A 20,267-nucleotide genomic window follows, 5' to 3' on the forward strand; every position below is an offset into this window, starting at 1 on the left:
GGTGTGAGCCACCATGCCTGGCCAGTAAATTGCAGATTTCAAAGCAGGCAATTTAATACTATGTGCTAATGGGTATTTTTACTTGTTTTTATTTTTATTTATTTTTTTTTGTGTGTGTCTTTATAGTAGCATGATTTATTTATCATTATTTTTATTATTATTATACTTTCAGTTTTAAGGTACATGTGCACAAGGTGCAGGCTTGTTACATATGTATACATGTGCCATGTTGGTGTGCTACACCCATTAACTCATCATCTAGCATTAGGTGTATCTCCTAATGCTATCCCTCCTCCCTCCCACCTCCCCATGAAATAGAATTTGCTTCATATATATATATAGATTCAATAAGTATTTATTTTCACATGGACTAGTTCAGAGTAGTTTATGTCGGTAAAAACTTACGGTCAAGTAAGGATTTTAGACAAATGCTAGAATATCATACAAGAAAGGCAAATGAAAAGATCTATGATATATGAAAACATAATGGTATGTTTTCTCAAGACAAGAAAAAGTTACCTTCAGATTATGGCACGAGAGAGAAAATGTTAAAAGATGAAAGAATGGATCAATGGAAAGGTGGTTGATTGTCCAGCTAGCTGGCTGAAATTTTTACATAATTTTATGAAGGAAAAATGTATATTTCAAAAGATTCACCCATTTTAAATATAAAACTCAGTCATTTTTTATAAATATACCAAGTTGTACAATCATGATATCTAACCAATTTTAGGACAGTTCTTTCATCCCAATAAGATCCCACCTACCCATTTACAGTTAACCTCCACTCCCACCATAGCCTCAGGTAACTACTAATCTACTTTCCGTCTTTATAGATTTTCCTTTTCTGGATACTTCATACAAATATATTCATAGAAAATGGGGCCTTTTGTGTCTAGTTTTTGTTGTTTCTTTTTTACTTAGCATTTGTGACCCATTGATGTCATAGCACATGTGAGTAATTCAGTCTTTTATTGCTAAATAGTATTCCCTTCTATGAATTTGCCACCTGTTTAACCATTCAGCAGTTGATGGAGATTTGGGTGTTCTCACTTTTTGGCTATTTTGTGTGCAAGTATTTGGGTGGCAAAGAGATGTATTTTAACAGCTGAAAGTGAGGCAGCAGTGAAGGAAATACTGTGAGTCAAGAATGGAGATGACAACTTTGTGTCATGTTTAAGAAAGAGTGGCTAACTTACTGAGCAGAAGGAAAGAGTATCATAGAGGCATGAAGGAATTTGAAAAACAACAAAAGCAACAGCACAATTTGCCAGCACACATTGAAAGAAATATGCATCTTCTTATATTTTCTGCCTAAAAAATATTTCATGCTCAACACATACTGTGAAACACTGGATAACATAAACCTCTCTGAGAAAATAACAATACTTTTTAGCATTTTATAGATTTCAAGTAGACTTATAGTAAAGATACCAATTTTAAAAATGTATTTAAAAGCTTAACTAAATTTTAACAGCATTACACACACACACACACACACACACACACACACTCATACATCTTTTGGTGCCGGTCTTTAACACATCACAAATACTTTTATATTTCTCTTTTGGCAAAGAGATCACAGTCCTGAACTCAGAACTAATATTTGAAGACAATATTTTATTTATATTTGTAGTTACCTCTTTATGGTAAAAGATACCTACTTATAGTTTGGTAGTGATATAATATTTCCTTTAACAATAATGTATTTAAGTGTAAGTTAATGAATTAACGTAAGAAAAATAACAAAAAACATATAAATTAAATGTAGATTTGCTAGTGCAATTATAGGTAACTACGTGACTAACTGAAATTTGAGAAGCACAATTCTAAGCTTTACCTAAACTGAGAATGTCTCACTTATGAGAACTTACCTGATATTTTTCAAAACACATTTTTAGAATTGTTTTACATCTTTTTAGTGATCACATCCTGTTGCCTAGAATCCACCACTCTATTCTAGAAGTTAGCCAAGTGAACAGTATGCAGCCATCTAGAATTGAAGGTTATGGATGAAGGGGTTGTGCAAGGTATGAAAACCACTCTCCAATAGCATTTTGTGTTTTCTTTCTTCACCAAGAAAATTGCAGGTTTGCAGCCAGTGATGAAAAGCTCATGGCTGTTTCCACATCTCCATCTCATTAGGTGCAATCAGTTCAGTTGGCAATTTCAGAGTGTTTCACTTAATCCAATATTCAGATCAATGGGAAGTTGCCATATGTACACAGGTTATCAATTTTCAAATAATTAGAATGCAATAAAATAAACCCAACACTCTCATGATGCTGCACACAATTTAATCTCTCCTTGAGTTGTGTAAATTCAGGGTCTCAAAGACTACTTAGAATATCAGTTAGGTTTGTACCATATATGTGCAAAGAGACCACTTAATCACTTAGCAATTTATTGGATTCCAGATAACAGAGTTTACTGGAGTTCAAGTTTCTCTACCATCTTCACAGTGAGCCTGTCACTGCTCTAAACTTGACACATCAATCAGACTTTATTTCAGTCCATGTATGTCACCTATGTATCTGTCTGCTCCAGTGCAGTGTTACTGCATCCATAGAAGTAGCTGTTTTTTGGCTGGGTGCGGTGACTCACACCTGTAATTCCAGCACTCTGGGAAGCTGAGGTGGGTGGATCACCTGAGGTCAGGAGTTCAAGGCCAACCTGGCTAACATGGTGAAACCCCATTGCTACTAAAAAATATAAAAATTAGCTGGGCGTGGTGGTGCGTGCCTGTAGTCCCAGCTACTTGGGAGGCTGAGGAAGGAGAGTCGCTTGAACCCAGGAGGTGGATGTTGTGGTGAGCCAAGATCATGCCACTGCACTCCTGCCTGGGGAACAGAGCAAGACTCCATCTCAAAAAAAAAAAAAAAAAAAGTAACTTTTTTTTTTGTTGTTGTTAAAAATAGATCATTTAAACTATTATAGAGAGGATAAAGCATATCTCATAGAATCAAGGACTTGATAGCTTTGGACTTGAGATATACAGCTGTGTGTGTTATTTTCTTTCTTGTATGTAATTAAATAACAGCATAATGACTGGAGCATTCACATCTCCAACTCACACTTGAGTCTCTGCTACACAAGAAACCCAAACTACTATGGCCCACATAAACTTCTGTTAACTTCCAGTCCTTATTCACAACACATGTCCTAGATCCCAGTACTACCACGTAGTGATATCGTAGAATATTAGGTTTTCCAGTGTTCTAATTGCTTTTTATTTCAATTGTAATACTTAACACACTGCAAGGATCGAGTGACCCAAGTCTCACTGGTGGTTGCTAGATGGGTTGATTCTTTCATTTAGCAAATACTTTCTGTAGGTTATTGAAGAAAATTTGGCCTTTTGGGGAAAATAATGAAAGTTTGGAGAGAAAAGTGTTATGATATGGTTTATATTTTCAGTGGCTCATTCTAATGGATGTCTTCATTGGGGAATGGGAAAGGTAGAAGCATGAAAACCACTTTGGAGGCTTTTGCTGTTACTAGAAGTGATGGTGCAAATTAGAGTGGTAGAGATAACAGGTGCTTGTATTCTATTGTACTTTACAAATTGCCTGCTATGTGTCTGTTTCTGACATATTGTTTAATAAATACGATACCGTATTCCTATCTGCCTTACACCTCTCCACCTCCCAAACTTTTGACCTTTCAATAAATATAGAAAACTCTTATTTCTGCAGATTTACAAAATAGTCTCAGGATCCAAGCTGATGGAGAAGGAATGGGGTGCATTACATAGTTGCTGTGTTTAGCAAAATCATTCTTTTGCATCATATGCAGTTCAGTGCATCTTGATTTTGAATAGATTCATTTGATTTTTTTGCATAGGCCGACAAAAGAATGGAATCAATGTAGACTGTATATTCTGCTAATGCAACATCAAAAAGCCCTGCAATATTTAGACAAACCGAGTGACTAGAAACTGATTTTGGCAATCTGCCTTTCATAATAAAGAGGAATGTGGCAGTAGTGTAATATTGAAAGTCTCATCCCTAATGGTTCAGTTTGCTAGTGCTAGGAATGATTGCAAAATGAACTCTTTTAATAGTAAAATGCTGCTTTGTGAGATGTATCTTAACATGGAAAAAATTTTAAGCTGAACAGGTCCTCATAATTAATTTTTGAAATAATGAGTGGGTTCTTGTATGCCCATTTTACAGAAGAAGAATCCAGGGCTCAAATAGATTATAGTACATGACTTAGCCAAGGATATTCTATCCGAACACACCCAAAATATACACTTGTTATCAACAGGCAGGTCCATCTACTGTGTCCACTGCTGTATCCCCAGTGCCTAGACTAGAAGCTGGCTGAATTATTATTTGATGAATAATTTAATTGATATTAAATTATTAATATTAATATATTTAATATTAGCTCTTGTTTCTAGGTTTTTACTACTATGGATGTGTAGGGCATATATATATATGTGTGTGTGTGTATATATGTGTATATACATATATAATCTTTAAAGTTCTGTATGGTGAAACAATAGGCCAATACCAAAACTCAGTTTTCAAAAAGTAAATCCAAAGCCAAATATTCTTATTTAATATTGACTTTAATTAAAGTACTACATGAACTTTTAAAAAAGTAAATGAAATTGTACCTTAAAGCTTGTGACCCTTCACCTATAACAGAAAAATACACAAGATGAAAACCAGAAAAGCAGCAACTTGTGCCACCCTACCCTAACTCTGAATTCTGCTTCATAGATGCAATTTCCTTGAAACTTTTGACTGTTTCTTCTACCATTATGTTGATGCAAAATAAGTAATTGTGGTTTTTGCCATTAAAAGCAATGGCAAGCCATATTACGTTTCCACCAACCTAATATAAGCTTTCATGATACATCTGTTTTTACTCATCATCGTTGACTTTTCCATTTCAGGTATTACCTGTCTTCCGCATATGGAACATGAGGATTATCCTCTCTAACAACACCCCTTTATCTCTATACATGTTCTCCCTTATCACCAACCTCCCAATGTTTTCACTCAACATTCAAGGGCTTGCATTATTACAGTCATGTAATATTATTCCCACCTCTTCTAGATAGCATACAATGATTGCATTTACTACCTGGTTTTCCTTAGAGCTAAAATGGCATTTGTTTTGTTTTCATTTGCCAAATTTTCTGTATATGTATAATTTGCCAATTTCAATTTTAATCTCAAACTGTAATTCCCCATCCCCCCTCTGCCCCTGGGGACATACCTCCTTAACACTTTCCTCTTGTTGCCATTGGCAGCTGTTCTCTAGGCCTCCTCGGGCTCACTTAGAACTCTCTTTGCTGCATAGTATTTCATGGTGTATATGTACCACATTTTCTTTAGCCAATCTGTCACTGACGGGCATTTAAGTTGATTCCATGTCTCTGCTCTTGTACATATACACCATGGAATACTATGCAGCCATAAAGAAGAAGGAGATAATGTCTTCTGTGGGAACATGGATGGAGCTGGAGGCCATTATCCTTAGCATACTAATTCAGGAACAATTACCACATGTGCTCACTTATAAATGGATGCTAAATGATGAGAACTCATGGACACAAAGAGGGGAACAACAGACACTGGGGCCTACTGGAGGGTGGAGGGTGGGAGGAGGGAGAGGAGCAGAAAAAATAACTTTTGGGCACTACGCTTAATTCCTGAGTAAAAATCTGTACAACAAACTCCTGTGACATGAGTTTACCTATATGACAAACCTGCACATGTACCCCTGAACTTAAAATAAAAGTTAACAAAGAATTATCTTTACCTCTTTCTTGGGTTAGATTCTACATCCTCTTCTGATTTGCTGCTCTCGCATTAGTGAAGTGTGTCTTCCATTACTTCCCAAGAAAGAAAGAGGGAATTTTTTACAAAGATTTTCATTCTGAGTTAAAAAAAATCTCATCACACATGACCTATAATTTATATTGGAATTTAGGAGAACAGTTTTCCTCCAGTTTTTTAAAGCTTTACTTTTTCATATTCCCATATCTTGTTTAAAAGCAGAACGCCATTCTTTTCATCTAACCTATTTTATTTTTTCTGTCTGGAAGCTGTTTAGCATTTTATCTTTATCCAGGTGCTGTAAGATTCAGAAAAATGTGCCTCAGTATGGATTTCTTTTCTTTCACTGTTTTGTGCCTTTGGTAGGCCCTTTGAATCTGACGGCCTAATGCTTCAACTCTGGCGAATTATTTTGCTTTATTTCCTTGAAATGTGTTTCTCCTTTATTGATTCTGCTTTGTCTTTCTGTAACTTCTATTAGTCAGATATTGAGTCTTTTGAATTGCTATTGTAATTTTCTAATTGTTTACCTCTGACTTTGCGGCACTTCTAAAACATATTTCTTTATGTGAGATTCTCTTAAATTTATTTTTACTCTTCCTTAATGAACTCCTTTTTATATCTGCTAACAATTTTAACTTATGAGAGTTATTTATTACTGTATTTTCCTCTTTTATTATACAATGGCTACGTATTCTTGCTCCATTTATGTGACCCTTTTAAAAATGTTACTGTAGGGTATCAAATATATTTTTAAAATTTATTTTTGTTTGTTCCCTGCACTGAATCTGTAGCCTCTGAATTCCTTGTATTATTTGTTTTGATCTCTGCTTTTCCATCCTTGGCTGTCTGTGAATATTTCAGAGTGAGATAATAATATGCTGATTGCATTCTGTATGACTGAGGAGACCCTGTTTATTGGTGACTTTCACTGTAGACTGATGAGTTGAAAAATCTAGTCATTTTCATCAGAAGAGCCTGAAAAGTTCCTATCTGTGGATCTTTTCTCTGGGGCCACAGCTGATTTCCTATCATTTGCCAGTTGGAATTGAATACGGCTATATGAACACAAAAATCTTACTTTAGTTGCTTAACTGTATGTATATTTGTCCTCTCAATAAAAAGGCTGAAGTCCTGACCGGGTTATATCTTGACTTCACACCGTGCTTAGCATATGGCTTTTATCACATTTATCATCCATAGTCTCAACATGGTTGCTGCAACTCTAATCTCATGTTCATGTTCCAGATAGGATGGAGAAGAAATAATGAAGAAAGAAGGGGTGACACTGATATTAAAATAAAGGAATGAATTGATGAGTAAACGGACAAACAGAAATTCTCAGAGCTCCTTAGCAGACCTCTGTTTACACCTCATTGGCCCAAAACTATATCATAAAATCATTTCTAGTTGCAAGGGAGTCTGGGAAGTTGAAGTTTATAGATGGGCCACTGTCATTACAAACAAAAGTAGCTTTCTATTAGAAAAAAAGAAGGGAGGATAGGTATTGAATAGGAAAGCTAGCAGTGCTTGCAACGTGAAACAAAATAGGTGAGACACATAGACCAGGGTCAAGTTGAACAACTTCAAACTCAAAGCACTTGTCAGCACTATTACCATCTCAGAATCAAATGATGAGGAATCCGACCTAAAGACATGAAGAGACTGGGTGCAGTGGCTCACGCCTGTGATCCCAGCACTTTGGGAGGCTGAAGTGGGTGGATCACTACTTGAGGTCAGGCGTTCGAGATCAGCCTGGCCAACATGGTGAAACCTTGTATCTACCAAAAAAAAAAAAAAAAAGAAAAGAAAATCTCAGTTTACTAGGACTGCTGAAACAAACTACCACAAACAGGGTGGCTTAAACCACAGAAATGTACTGTCTCACAGTTCTGGAGGCTAGAAGTCTGGAACCAAGGTGACAGCAGGGTTGTGACTGCATTTTAATTTAAACGGTCACATTCACAGGCACTGTGTATTAAGGCAGCGCCTGGCTGTGTGTTGTGAATAAAAGCTACTATTTTCCTAGGGTATTTTGTTACCCGATTGGACAGAATGTAGTGGCACAATTTGCTTGAGGAAGGTCTATATCAAGTTTGTCCAACCCGTGGCCCACAGGCCACATGTGGCCCAGGATGGTTTTGACTGTGGCCCAACACAAATGTGTAAACTTTATTAAAACATTATGAGATTTTTTTGCAGTTCTTTTATAGCTCATCAGCTATCATTACTGTTAGTGTATTTTATGTGTGGCCCAGCACAATTCTTCTTATTCCAGTGTGGCCGAGGGAAGCCAAAAGATTGGACACCCTTGGTCTATCTCATAGTAAAGTACTGCTTGGCCCTCATGCATGAAGGCAAAGCCTCAACAGTTGGAATTCTACAACGTTCATACAAAAATGCCAAGCCTTGAAGTATCTTGTTTCCATACAACAGGAAGGAGAGGACAAGGGGAACAGGGAAAATATCAAAGAGAACTGAGTTTAACTTATGTCCCAGCCATCTACTATTTGTCAAGTTATGCTAGATTTGCTTGCTCGGAGTCCCCCTTATCTATAAAATAAGAATTGCACCAGGCTTTCTCATAGGAGTGTTGGGGGGACTGCCTGATTTTATTTAGACCTGGCCTGTGGTGAGAATTAAACAAGGGAAGCTGTGTTAACAATTTTCATAATTATAAGTATAAACACTTGCATGATTTGAGTGCCAATTTGTTCATTCTGCTCTACTAGACTGAGTTGCTTGCATTGAGGTTTCCTGTTTTATAGATCTATTAATCCATGTGATCTCATGTGGCTAGAGGCATTCAGCATGGGCTCATAACGGTGTACTCTGAACACTGATGGCCAGGTGTGTGACCTTCCAGGATGTCTCATGGTATAAAGGAGCACTCCACTGGAAGTCAGGAGACCTGGATTTTGAATCACAGCCATAAGAGTCCAGAGGGTCTTTCAGAAATTATTTTCACTGTCAGGATCTCAACATCTTTATCTATAAAGGTAAAAGTTTGAATTAGAAATCTATAGATACCTATGCAGATTTATGAATCAGCGTATCAGAATTAATTATGGTTCCTATCAAATGTACCCAATTCTGACCAACAGGATCTGAATATTAACACCAGGGCCCAGAAGTAGCTATCTTTGAGTAATTGCTTTAGATTTGAGTGCCATGGGATTAGAGGATCAATTTCTTTTAAATTTTAACATTTTATGGACCTGGATTGTCACATTTAATTTTTAAGAAATTCCTAAAAGAATTGTTTGTTAAAAGGAGAAAAAAAATCAGATTAACGATCTTCAGTGTGAGTTTGAAGCAAGACACCCTCCTCTTTACTAAACTTCAGACAAAAATCAGACATCCAAGTATAGAAATAGCTGAGTAAACTTGGTGGTATTAACACATTTAAAACTCTTGCTGAAATATTTGAATATTTATGTTTTGGGCTCCTGAGTTCTGCAGATGTTGGAAATTTGCACTTTAAGAGAATAGATGTACTTACCAAATTATTCACAGTATTTAGGGAAATGCAATTATTTTCATTGGAATTGACAGCATTACAGTTCTGTGCTATTTTAAGTAAAACCCTTTAGGAGTCCGTAGTAATTGAATTTTTCCATTGTAGTAATGTAACCTTTTAGATATATGACCTTCTACATTTAAGTTGGGACTGATTAGTACAAGTGTTCTCAATTTCCTCTTAGCTCCATTGGTTTTAAAGAATTCTAAATTAATTTGTTAAATGTCATATCCCAAAGGGAGAAATAAAGATTCTTTTCTTTGTGATTGGATTTCTAAAGCTCTTTCTTAAAATCGTTGATTGTTACCTGAGACATGGTTTCAAACAGTACACATCTTGAAAACATATTCAAGGATAGTTTTTCTATCCTTATACTTCTTTGATTGGATCCACAATTTTTAATTCTCACACACAGACATGGTACTTCACAGCATGCGGAAGGGTTTACAAGTATATCCTAGTTTGATGTAGAACATGTATTATTACAAGTCTTTAAAATTTTGTATTTTTAATGAAAGAATAAACTTAAGCAGTGAGAACTTACCTGATTCTTCCAAGGTCATATGTGAACTGCAAGGAAACCCTTAGTCTAATCATTCTTTTATCCATCATCTGTTTATTCTGCAATAATTTAATGAGCACACCTGTCCTGCTGCATACTAGGAATTGTGTTAAGTATTTCAAATTTAGATATGAATAAGACCTGGCCCTTGGAGAGCTCCAGTCAAATGGAGACACACACCTTCCATATATACATACACACATGCATGCATACATGAAGTGTGGAAAGTGCGATAATAGAAGTGTATATGAGGTACAGCTGTAGTATATAGAAACAAGTGATCCACCTTTCATTACCTTTCATGGGATTTGGGTATAGTAAGAGAAAAAGTTGGAAGAATTGCAGCAGCTTCAGGTTTTAGTGTAAGTGGAATTTAGAAGCTCTGCAGTTTGGAGAGATAAGGATATTACACTGTATTAAATATGTTACAATAGCATTCTACATAGAATTGAGGAAATGTTATGAATAAGGGTATGGAAAGTAAAACGATCATGGAAAGAGTATAATGATGAGGATTATGGAGCGAGTCAAGCCACTCTCCCCCGATTCCTTTACTAGGCATCATTTCTCACTGTCACTGTTAAAAGATGACTCTCAGATCCTGGCTTGAGTGCCTAGTTGAATGTAAATGGCTTTTACTGAGATAGGATAATACAGGAAGGAAGTCAGACTTTCTGTGGGAGATAACTCAGCAACAATTTCTCCATTGCTCCATGTTGCCTCCTCCCAACACACTGTCCATTAGAACAGTCAACAATTAGGAAGAAACTGCTATAGAGGATACAGTAGGCAGGTCTGATGAGGCAGGTAATGGGGGTGTAGTGGGGCAGACACTTATATTGACCAGGAATTGTGTTAAATCAAGGGGATCATGTATTTCTTAGAAGAGGTCAAATTGATAAGGATATGTTTATTCAATTGTCCTTTCCCACTTTTTTTAATTATTACTATCAGTAATAATTAAGAATAACAATAAATAGTGTCAACGACATTGTCAACAAAGCAGTACCTTAAGAATCTGCCAGTATCATCCTTGACAGTGACACAATAAAATGAGACACTGCAATTCTAGCTATGTTATGAGTAAGTCTATTGCCACTAAAATGCTTCATCTCAACAAAGACGATACTGATAGAGAAATGTGGAAGAAAGAATTGCTTAAACTTACAATAATTGTGCTGTAGATAATTGACAATTGACCCTAAAAGAAAAAGCAGAGAACCTTAGGATTCCATTAGCATATATACATTTCATCATCCTAATGGCACAAAGAGAAGAGTCTGTATAAAATATTTATATGTACCAGTCACCAAGAAAAATCATAGCATTAAAATGAAATACAGTGAGAATGGTGTCATGGCTTATGAAGGTGTGAATTGTTGAGCTGAATTAAACAGGCATAGCTTGTCTTAATTCTTCTTTACTTGGATTAGCCTCTTTTAAAGTACATTCATTTTGTTAATTTCTCTACACGAAGAAGGGAACTATGTGAAAATACTAGAAAAGGAAATTCATATTAAAGAGATGAAGGGATAGTAATAAAGAGTTCCAAGCCTGAGTTTTGCTGCTAATTTCCTTATCCGTAAAATGGGGATAATAATAACTCTATCTAATAGTTTGCCATGAAGATCTGATGACTGACTTGCATATAAAATGCTTGGGAAAATATATGACTCACAATAAGCACTCAATAAACATGAGCTATTATTATAATTTAGTGTTGTTTTTACATATGAATAAATAATAATAGCCAACTCTAATATAGCATTTGTAATGTGCTAGGTAATATTCCCAGAGCTTTTCATACAATAATTCATTTACACTTCCCAACAACTTTATGGGGTCAGTACTGCTATTATCCTGAATTATGTATGATGAAACGAAGGCAGAGAGGTTAAGGAAAATGTCCAAAAAATACCTAGCTATGAATGGAACCCAGCGGTCCAGCTTTGAGTCCATGTGCCTGACCACTATAAAACTGCACAAAATAAACTGCTAGCAATGCAGTTCACTTCAAATAAAAATGCTGCTTGACTAAGAAGGCATTCTTCATATCTTACTGTTTCTAAGTAATGATAATTTTTTTAAAATACAGTAAAATGTATGGGGTTCCTGGTTCCTGATGGAGAAAGCACATAAATTTTTTCTGAATGTGTCTAGTAGCTTTACCTCTCTGCCTTGCCCTATCCTAAGAGCTTTCTTGATTGCTAATGATTTGCTTTCCCATTCTCGATAAATTACTGCCAAACCAACAGTTAATTACTTTCCTTTCCTGTTTCAACCAATAGTTCCTGTCCCTTTTCCTTCTTATGTGTGTGTGAGCCTTATAGAAACACACTGCATTATTTACGGAAAGATTTTATTTCTCCCATTGATCCCAAGCTTCTGGAAGTGTAGCCCCAAAGCACCTGGGGGTGATTATGAAGCCAAGACCTCTCCCATCTTTATACCCTCTCCCCTACCCTGTGACAGGCAGTCCCCCAGAGGCCTCTTTTTTTTGGACCCCATCAGACCTTTGGACAACATTAGTAAAATTGTTTCCAAGAACTATTTATAAGCATTGGCACCCTGAGCATCATAAATAACACATGTTAATAAAGCAGATGAACACAGTTGCACGAGTAATGCTGCATCTCCTAAAATGCTATATTTCACAGCATGAGAAAGTCCTTTTTACTGACTACCAACAGTCTTTGCTTTGTCTAGACTGAAAGCTCAGTACTAGAAATGAGAAGCAAATCTTTTCTACCTGATTGTCTCCATTCCACATGGAAAGTCTCTGACCATAACCTGTCAGACACTGTTACAGAAAAATAAATCAATAAACTTTGGTTTGGTTAATGACCTTACAGAGGGACCCCTGAATGCCTCAGATTTCGTGTGTTAAAATCATGTGACTAGATTAAAACTCTGGTTCCCAAACTGTATTATTGGAAAGTACCAGTATTTCAGGTTAGACCAACATCCTTCTCTTTACCCTAAATTCAATAATGCAGCCACTTCCTGTTTTACAAGGAAAAAATAAGTGGATAGAGCTTTTATAATTTAAAATTTTCTTTTACAATCTTTTTTTTTGAGACAGGGACTTGATCCATTGCCCAGGCTGGAGTACAATGGTGCGATCTCAGCTCACTGCTACTTCTACTTCCCAGGTTCAAGCAATTCTCCTGCCTCAGCCCCCTGAATAGCTGTAACTATAGGTGCACACCACATTCCTGGCTAATTTTTGAATTTTTAGTAGAGACGGGTTTTCACCATGTTGGCCAGGCTGGTCTTGAACTCCTGGCCTCAAGTGATCTGCCCTCCTTGGCCTCCCAATGTGCTGGGATTACAGGTGTGAGCCACCGCACCTGGCCTACAATCTATTCTTAAATTAATGTGTCTTCTTCTAAGTGCTCGAAAAAATTAATTGAATGAGCTAATGGCAAATATTTATTAATGGAGAAACCAGAAAAAGGTGGCAGATTATATTTTCGTGGCTTTGTATTTCTTCATACATAATTATAATGTGCATAATAACTCTTATTTTCTACAGTTAAAGTTGACCTTGATCTATTTGATGAATTAAATCTAATAGTATTTTGAACTGTTTTATAATCAGTAACATGGTTTTAGGTGTTCTATCATCTTAACACTTTTATGTTACTACCTACCAACCCTCAGCAGTCACTCCTTGAGTCTGAGTGTATGTCTGCACATTAGCAATACTTCTGGGTTCTGCAGAATTGTTTTCCTTGGCAGCTGAGGGCAGGCCCAATGGCTGGTGCCTCATACCTTCCTTAACCAAAGCAGCTCCACTTTCATCCTTTTTATATTTGGCATTCTGGATTTCCGTGTAAGTGTTAATTTGACCAACAGAGTCCATGACTAGCAATGGTTGGGAACCATTGTGCTAGGTATTGCTTAAGACCATCACAGCCTGAAAAGTCTTTGGGCCTATGATACTCCCCGGTGGTTAAACTGTTTAACTAGAGTATGAAATGCTCCCACTCATGCTCTTATCCCAAAATACCTGATTTGCTTATTGAGTTAAGCACTCAACCCAACAAATTCAAATGTGCTTTGCTCTAAATTTGAAGAGTAACAGGGAAGAACTAATGTAGATATAGTTTAGGATCTTTTGCCAAACTGTCTTTCTTTTTAGCTCCATCCCAAAACAAAACCAATTCTGAAAAGCATACAGCTAATGGGAATGGTGTCTGCCCAATTTGAGCTCTGATCTCTTGAGTCCCCGTTCTTTCTATGCAGCTGCCATCCTTTTCTTCCCCCAACTTTTGAGCCATGTATTTCTTCTTCTCTTCCTGCAATTTCTAATTTAGGTTATCGAGTTATGGCAGTATTCACCGAGCACTCTAAAATGAAGCTGGGCCGAGCGCAGTGGCTCATGCCTATAATCCCAGCACTTTGAGAGGCTGAAGTGGGAGGATTGCTTGAGCTAGGGAGTTGGAGATCAGCCTGGGCAACATGATGCTACAAAACATACGAAAATTAGCTGGGCATGGTGGCATGCACCTGTAGGCCCAGCTACTTGGGAGGCCGAGGTGGGAAGATTGCTTGAGCCCAGGAGTTTGAGGCTGCAGTGAGCCATGATTGCACCACTGCACTCCAACTTGGACATTGGACTGAGACCCTGTCCCCCCAAATAAATAAATAAAAATAAATAAAACAAAGCTGGAAATTAAGGAGGCAGTGAAAAACGTAGAGACAGACTCCTTGGATTTACCTGGGAATCTATAGTCCACATCACCCTTACTTATGATATCTAGTCAATAGAAGAACTCTGTCTATTAGATATCCTAATTTACTTTGTCTCAATACATCTTCTCTGTCTCTTCTATCATTAGCAAACCGTGTTTCACTTGGATCATTAAGGCAACCTCTCAAGATGTTTTCTCACCTTTTTAGTAGCTTTCTCACTATAGCCAAATTGTGATTATATCACTCTCCTCTATAAAACCGTGGGCAGGCTCCTTACCATGGTATACAAGGCCTCTTCCATTGTTTTGGCTTAACCCCTTGACACACGATCTTGTGTGCTTTATTTTCCAGCTATGCTGAAGGGCTTGTAGGTTTATAATTAAGACAAGATCTACCTGTACTTGGGACATTTGCAGATACAGCTCCTCCTGCCTGATAGACACACCCCACTTGCACCTTAGCCTAAGTCAAACATCCTCATTCTTTACTTCTTAGCTTTAGCCATAGTTTTGCCCAGGGAGTCCTTCTTGACTGTTGCCAGGACTGGATTAGGTGGGTCTTGGTTGTCTTCCCATAGCACCCAATACAATCTCTGTCAAAACCCTTAGCACATGGGATTTAAAATGTGTTTGGAAAATATTGGTGAATGAGGTGTTCCTTGGCTCAGATGTCTCACAGGCTCAAAGGCCACGTGTAAAAGAAATGTTCCTCTGTCCCTTGAAGTGTTGAAGCAGAGAGCAGCACTGTCTCCTTGCATGTCTGTGACCACCTCCCCTCCTCTGCCTCCCTCAAGACAAAGTCAGACTCATTAGTTTAGAACTCTGTCAGTGAATGCTGTCTGCAAAATTAATTTTAGAAAACATCAATAGCTAATTAATGAGAGGAAACAGTGGTATTGGTGTTAAAGTAACAAAATATTAAAACGGGAAGTGGCATCCCTATACAAATATTTATAAACATTGAGAGCACTGTGTTTGATGTTAAAGGCCTCTGTGTTTCAGTTGGTTCCGTTAAAAGATCAGTAAAACCTGTTTATGTGCACCCAGAGACTCCATTTTCATATAAAAACATTATTATGCAAAGAGTTATTTCAAAATACACATTGAGACTTGAATATTTATTCACTTAGTTTAAGAAAACTCTGATGTTGAAATTCCAGAAAATGTAAATGTAGAAAGATTGATACATGAAAGGCCTAAATCATTAAAAGTGACCTTTTATAATGTTGTAAAACTTAGCTGTGGGGTTGTTATATTGTACACAGGATAGAAAGTATAAGAATAACTCCAGAAGAGTTTTTTTTTTTAATCTACCTTTATTCATGCAGGACCTGAGGTTAGTCAAACATAACACCATGACATTATTGTCATGAGAGAATTAAAAGGCAGCTTAATGCACTATTCAATGAGAAACAAATTCAATTAAAATACACATTAGGCAGTAGAGGACTGTCACTATGAATATTCTTCTAGCTAGGCAAATTTTAATAACATGACATTTTTGAGTCAGTCATATTTGAAAGAAATATAAACTTGAGTCAGCATCCATTGTGTTCATCAAGCATCACATCATTCTATTTACAGTGGTCATAGCTGAGCTGGGCACTTTGACCATATCATCTCATTCAATCTCACACATAACCTACATTATAGTAGCTGTCATCTCATTTTACAGATAAGGAAACTGAGACATATACTATGTGACTAGCCCAAGACCTTAGCTAACCACGTTTCACTTGGATCGTTAAGGCAATGTCTTAAGATGTTTCCTGACCTTTCTAGTAGCTTTCCAGTCCCTCTTCCTCAATATAGCCAAATTGTGATTGCATCACTCTCCTCTATAAAACCATGGGCAGGCTCCTTACCATGGTATCCAAGGCCTCTGTCATTTTTCTGGTTTAGCCTCTTGACACACCATCTTGTGTGCTTTATTTTCCAGCTATGCTGAAGTACTTGTAGGTTTATAATTAAGACAAGGTCTACCTGTACTTGGGACATTCGCAGATGCAGCTCCTTCTGCCTGATAGACACACCCCACGTGCACCTTAGCCTAGGTCAAACATCCTCATTTTTTACTTCTTAGCTTTAGCCATTAATTTTTGCCCAGTTTGTAAATAGTAGAGCTGAGATTCACAATTCTGGCTAAATCCAGGGAATCCAAGTTGTCATCACTATAGTACACCCCTTTCTGTTAACAGGTAACTGCTATTAAATTGTCAGTCTGAGTTGTCCTCAATGTATTTTCATGGTTTTTTTTGTTTGTTTGTTTCCTTGGCATTCTGTTTTTAAGGAATAATGTGTTACTTTAGTCAAATGCTCAGCCTCAGTGAAAACATCATTAGTATATGAAAAGTGAGAGGGATAATTTGTGTAAAAATGACTATAATAGGAAAAGCATCCTCTTTACTCTCCATTGTATGCTTCGTAAAGTTGCATTTTTATTTCCTTAAAAACAATGTCTGAGTTCAAATAAATTCACAGTGAGAACTGATACCACAGATGTTATCAGTGTGGGCTCTGTACGTGTGGAAAGACTTGGGTTTTCTGCTCTATCTCTTGACATTTAAGTGAGTATCTAAATCTCTTTAAACCCCCATTTTTCATCTGTTAAATGGGACTGATGGTACCTACCTTATTGAATTATTGTGAGATAATAATGTGAATGAGATAATATATGTAAATTGCTAGCACAATGGAAATGAGCAAGTGCTCAAGAAATTGTAACAATCATTATTATGGTCTTACTGAATTAATTCTGAATAATTACCTTGTTTATAGACACTTTGCAAAATTCCTTAGCCCCTTTAAATATGTAATTGTTTCTTCAGTGTCCCAGGTAACATAAAAACTGATGCTTTCTTTGATGTGTTCAAAAGTCAGAAACAAACTGTTTAAGTGTCCCTCCACCCATCAAATAGGTGAAGACTGGCTTTTAATTTGGAATACTGACTTCTGATTGTGGAACTTATTTTCCATTGTGATTCTATCTCTTTGCCTCAGAGGTCAATACCTTTATTCAAAATGAACTACTGCTAATTTGACCATTGAAAACAAAATTGGCTTGTCTGTTGCTATTATTTCCTATAAATATCCTTTCCAGTGATAGTTCATTATTTAAGGCTCCTGTCATTCTTACCTGGCTTAATATGGCAACCCAGTCAGTGGATGACTTCACTCAACAAAACCCATCTTCCATACTGTGGCCAGAGTGGACTTTGTAGTTTGTAACTCCGATCGTGAAATTATTTTTACTTAATTGAGGACATTGACTGTATCCTTTTAAAACTAGTGTACCTCCAGCACCTAGCACACCGTTTGGCCATAGTAGTTGCCTAATTAATGTTTATTTTTAAGAATGAATAAATAACAAAATCCTTCCTGGTGCCCTGTTCATCCAGCTGAATTACTCTTCTGCTCTGTTTCCATGATGTCCATCAGTGGCTTCTGATCAGAATTCAGTTTTCATGGAGCTTGACTATAAGGTAGCATATCTTGGTCATGCTGACATGAGTAACTGGTCCATGTGACAATTCTCCTTGTTGCAATATGCCGTTCTCCTTTGAGAATACACTATACGCCAGGCAACACTATTTTTTAAATTTTTAAATTTTCTTAAAGTTACTTCTAGATAACATGAAGTCAAACTCCTTTATTGCTTCCCAAGGCCCTTAATGTCCTAATTCCTTTTAAGCAATAACCTGATATCTTATCACTCCCCATCCTCTCACTACTTATGCAAACACATTCAGGTAAACAACCAGTAGCTTCCCTCCTGCCTGCTTTTGCCTGTGCTGGTGCTGGGGCCTGTCTCCCTCTTTTTCTTTCCCTCACTTCTTTCATTGGTGAATTCCAAATCATCTTTTAAGATTCACATTATTATTATTATTATTATTATTATTATTATTATTTGAGGCAGAGTCTTGCTCTGTCACTCAGGCTGGAATGCAGTGGTGTGATCTCAGCCCACTGCAATGTTCACCTTTTGGATTCAAGCAATTCTCGTGCCTCAGCCTCCCAAGTTGCCGGGATTACAGGCACGTGTCACCACGCCTGACTAAGTGTTTTATTTTTAATAGAGACGGATGTTTCACCACGTTGGCCAGGCTGGTCTCGAACACCTGACCTAAAGTGATCTACCTGCTTCAGCCTCCCAAAGTGCTGGGATTACAGGTGTGAGCCACTGTGCCTGGTCTTAAGACTCACTTTAAATGTTACATCTTTGTGATCCTTTTCTGGTTTTTGCACGTTCTTGCCAGGCTAAGTTTTTCTTTTCTGCATCCCCATAATATCTTTCATTTATTTTATTTTAGCTCCAATCTCTGCTTTGTTTATTGAACAAACTTACACGGCCATCATATGTGTCAGAGACTGCTCCAAAAACTTTACAAACATTAAGTCATTTAATTTTTAGGACACCTTGATGAACATGGTGAGTGTAGTATTTTTATCCTCATTTTACACAGGAATAAACTTGGCACAGATTAAATAACACAGCCAGTAAGGAAGAGACAGAGCCTGCGTTCCAGTTCAGCAATGAGTTGTCTAAGCACGAGCTCTCAGCCTCTACATCACATTCCTAACCACCATGCTAGTCATCTCCATGCCAGTGTTGTAAGGACCCTTTCTGATTCTCATTTTGCTTTGTCTTTCTTGTATCAAATGCATACTTGGCATATCTAGATGTTGGATAAATATCATTAATTGAATAAATTAGTAAATTATTTCTATTCCTAAGTCATTCCATTGGATTTTCATGTTTCCCAGACTGTTGTCTCTTTTGACCATCAGCTCAAAATTTATTTGTAGATTGCTGAATAACAGAACAACTCTTCTCAAAATACCACTCCGCCATACTTTTCTTCCATAAGCTCAGAGTCTTTGCCATTAATCTTGAGGCATAGAAAGTATAGAAGCCCCCTTATCCTTAGCCTCCATTCTCTGTGGTACAAATTGGGATGTGTAGAGTTTGCTAAGCAAACTTCACATAGGACAGAGGCTGCATGATGAGGTTTAAGAACATGAGCTTTGCAGTCAGACTTGGATTCAGTAGAGCCTTCACCACTAACCATTTGGATGGCTGTATTGCCAATGTCTACCACAGATAAGGATACACACACACACGTATATATATTGGGCTGGGCATGGTGGCTCACACCTGTAATCCCAGCACTTTGGGAGTCTAAGGTCCCTGAGGCCAGGAATTCCAGACTAGCTTGGAAAACATAGTGAAATCCCATCTCTACCAAAAACAAAAAACAAAAACCATTTTTAATTAGTCGGGCGTGGTGATGCATTCTTGTAGTCCCAGCAGCTCAGGGGGCTGAGGGTGAGGATCGCTTGAGCCAGGAGTTGGAGTCCATAGTGAGCTAAGATCACTCTAGCCTGCATGATACAGTGAGACCCTGTCACAAAAAATAAAATTAAAAAATTAAACAGAAATTTGGCTATAATTTTAGAGTTATACAAGTGTGTCTTAGGGCACTGGCTCTGGCAGGAGCAGAAAGTGGTGGTGTCGATTTGAACATCAAGGCCAGCTGGAGCTGAGTAGTGGCTCAAATAAGTCATAGCATTCTAGGATTTGGCCCTCTACTTTGAAGGCCCAGAAGCTCACTCTTTTAACTTAATTATTCCCAAGAGAATGGCTCAAGCTAAGCAAACTTCACGTAGAATAGAGGCAGCATGATGAAGGT

The 20,267-nt window shown here is 37.3% G+C and overlaps 1 protein-coding gene across 8 annotated transcripts in view; it reads left to right on the forward strand.

The window, feature by feature from the left end:
* The window catches only part of KCNIP4 (potassium voltage-gated channel interacting protein 4), a 1,193,209-nt gene that overhangs the window by 661,912 nt on the left and 511,030 nt on the right, over positions 1 to 20,267 (forward strand). The window lies entirely within an intron of this gene.

This window comes from Nomascus leucogenys, chromosome 20 (assembly GCF_006542625.1).
Source record: "Nomascus leucogenys isolate Asia chromosome 20, Asia_NLE_v1, whole genome shotgun sequence".
In the NCBI taxonomy this organism is placed as follows: domain Eukaryota; kingdom Metazoa; phylum Chordata; class Mammalia; order Primates; family Hylobatidae; genus Nomascus; species Nomascus leucogenys.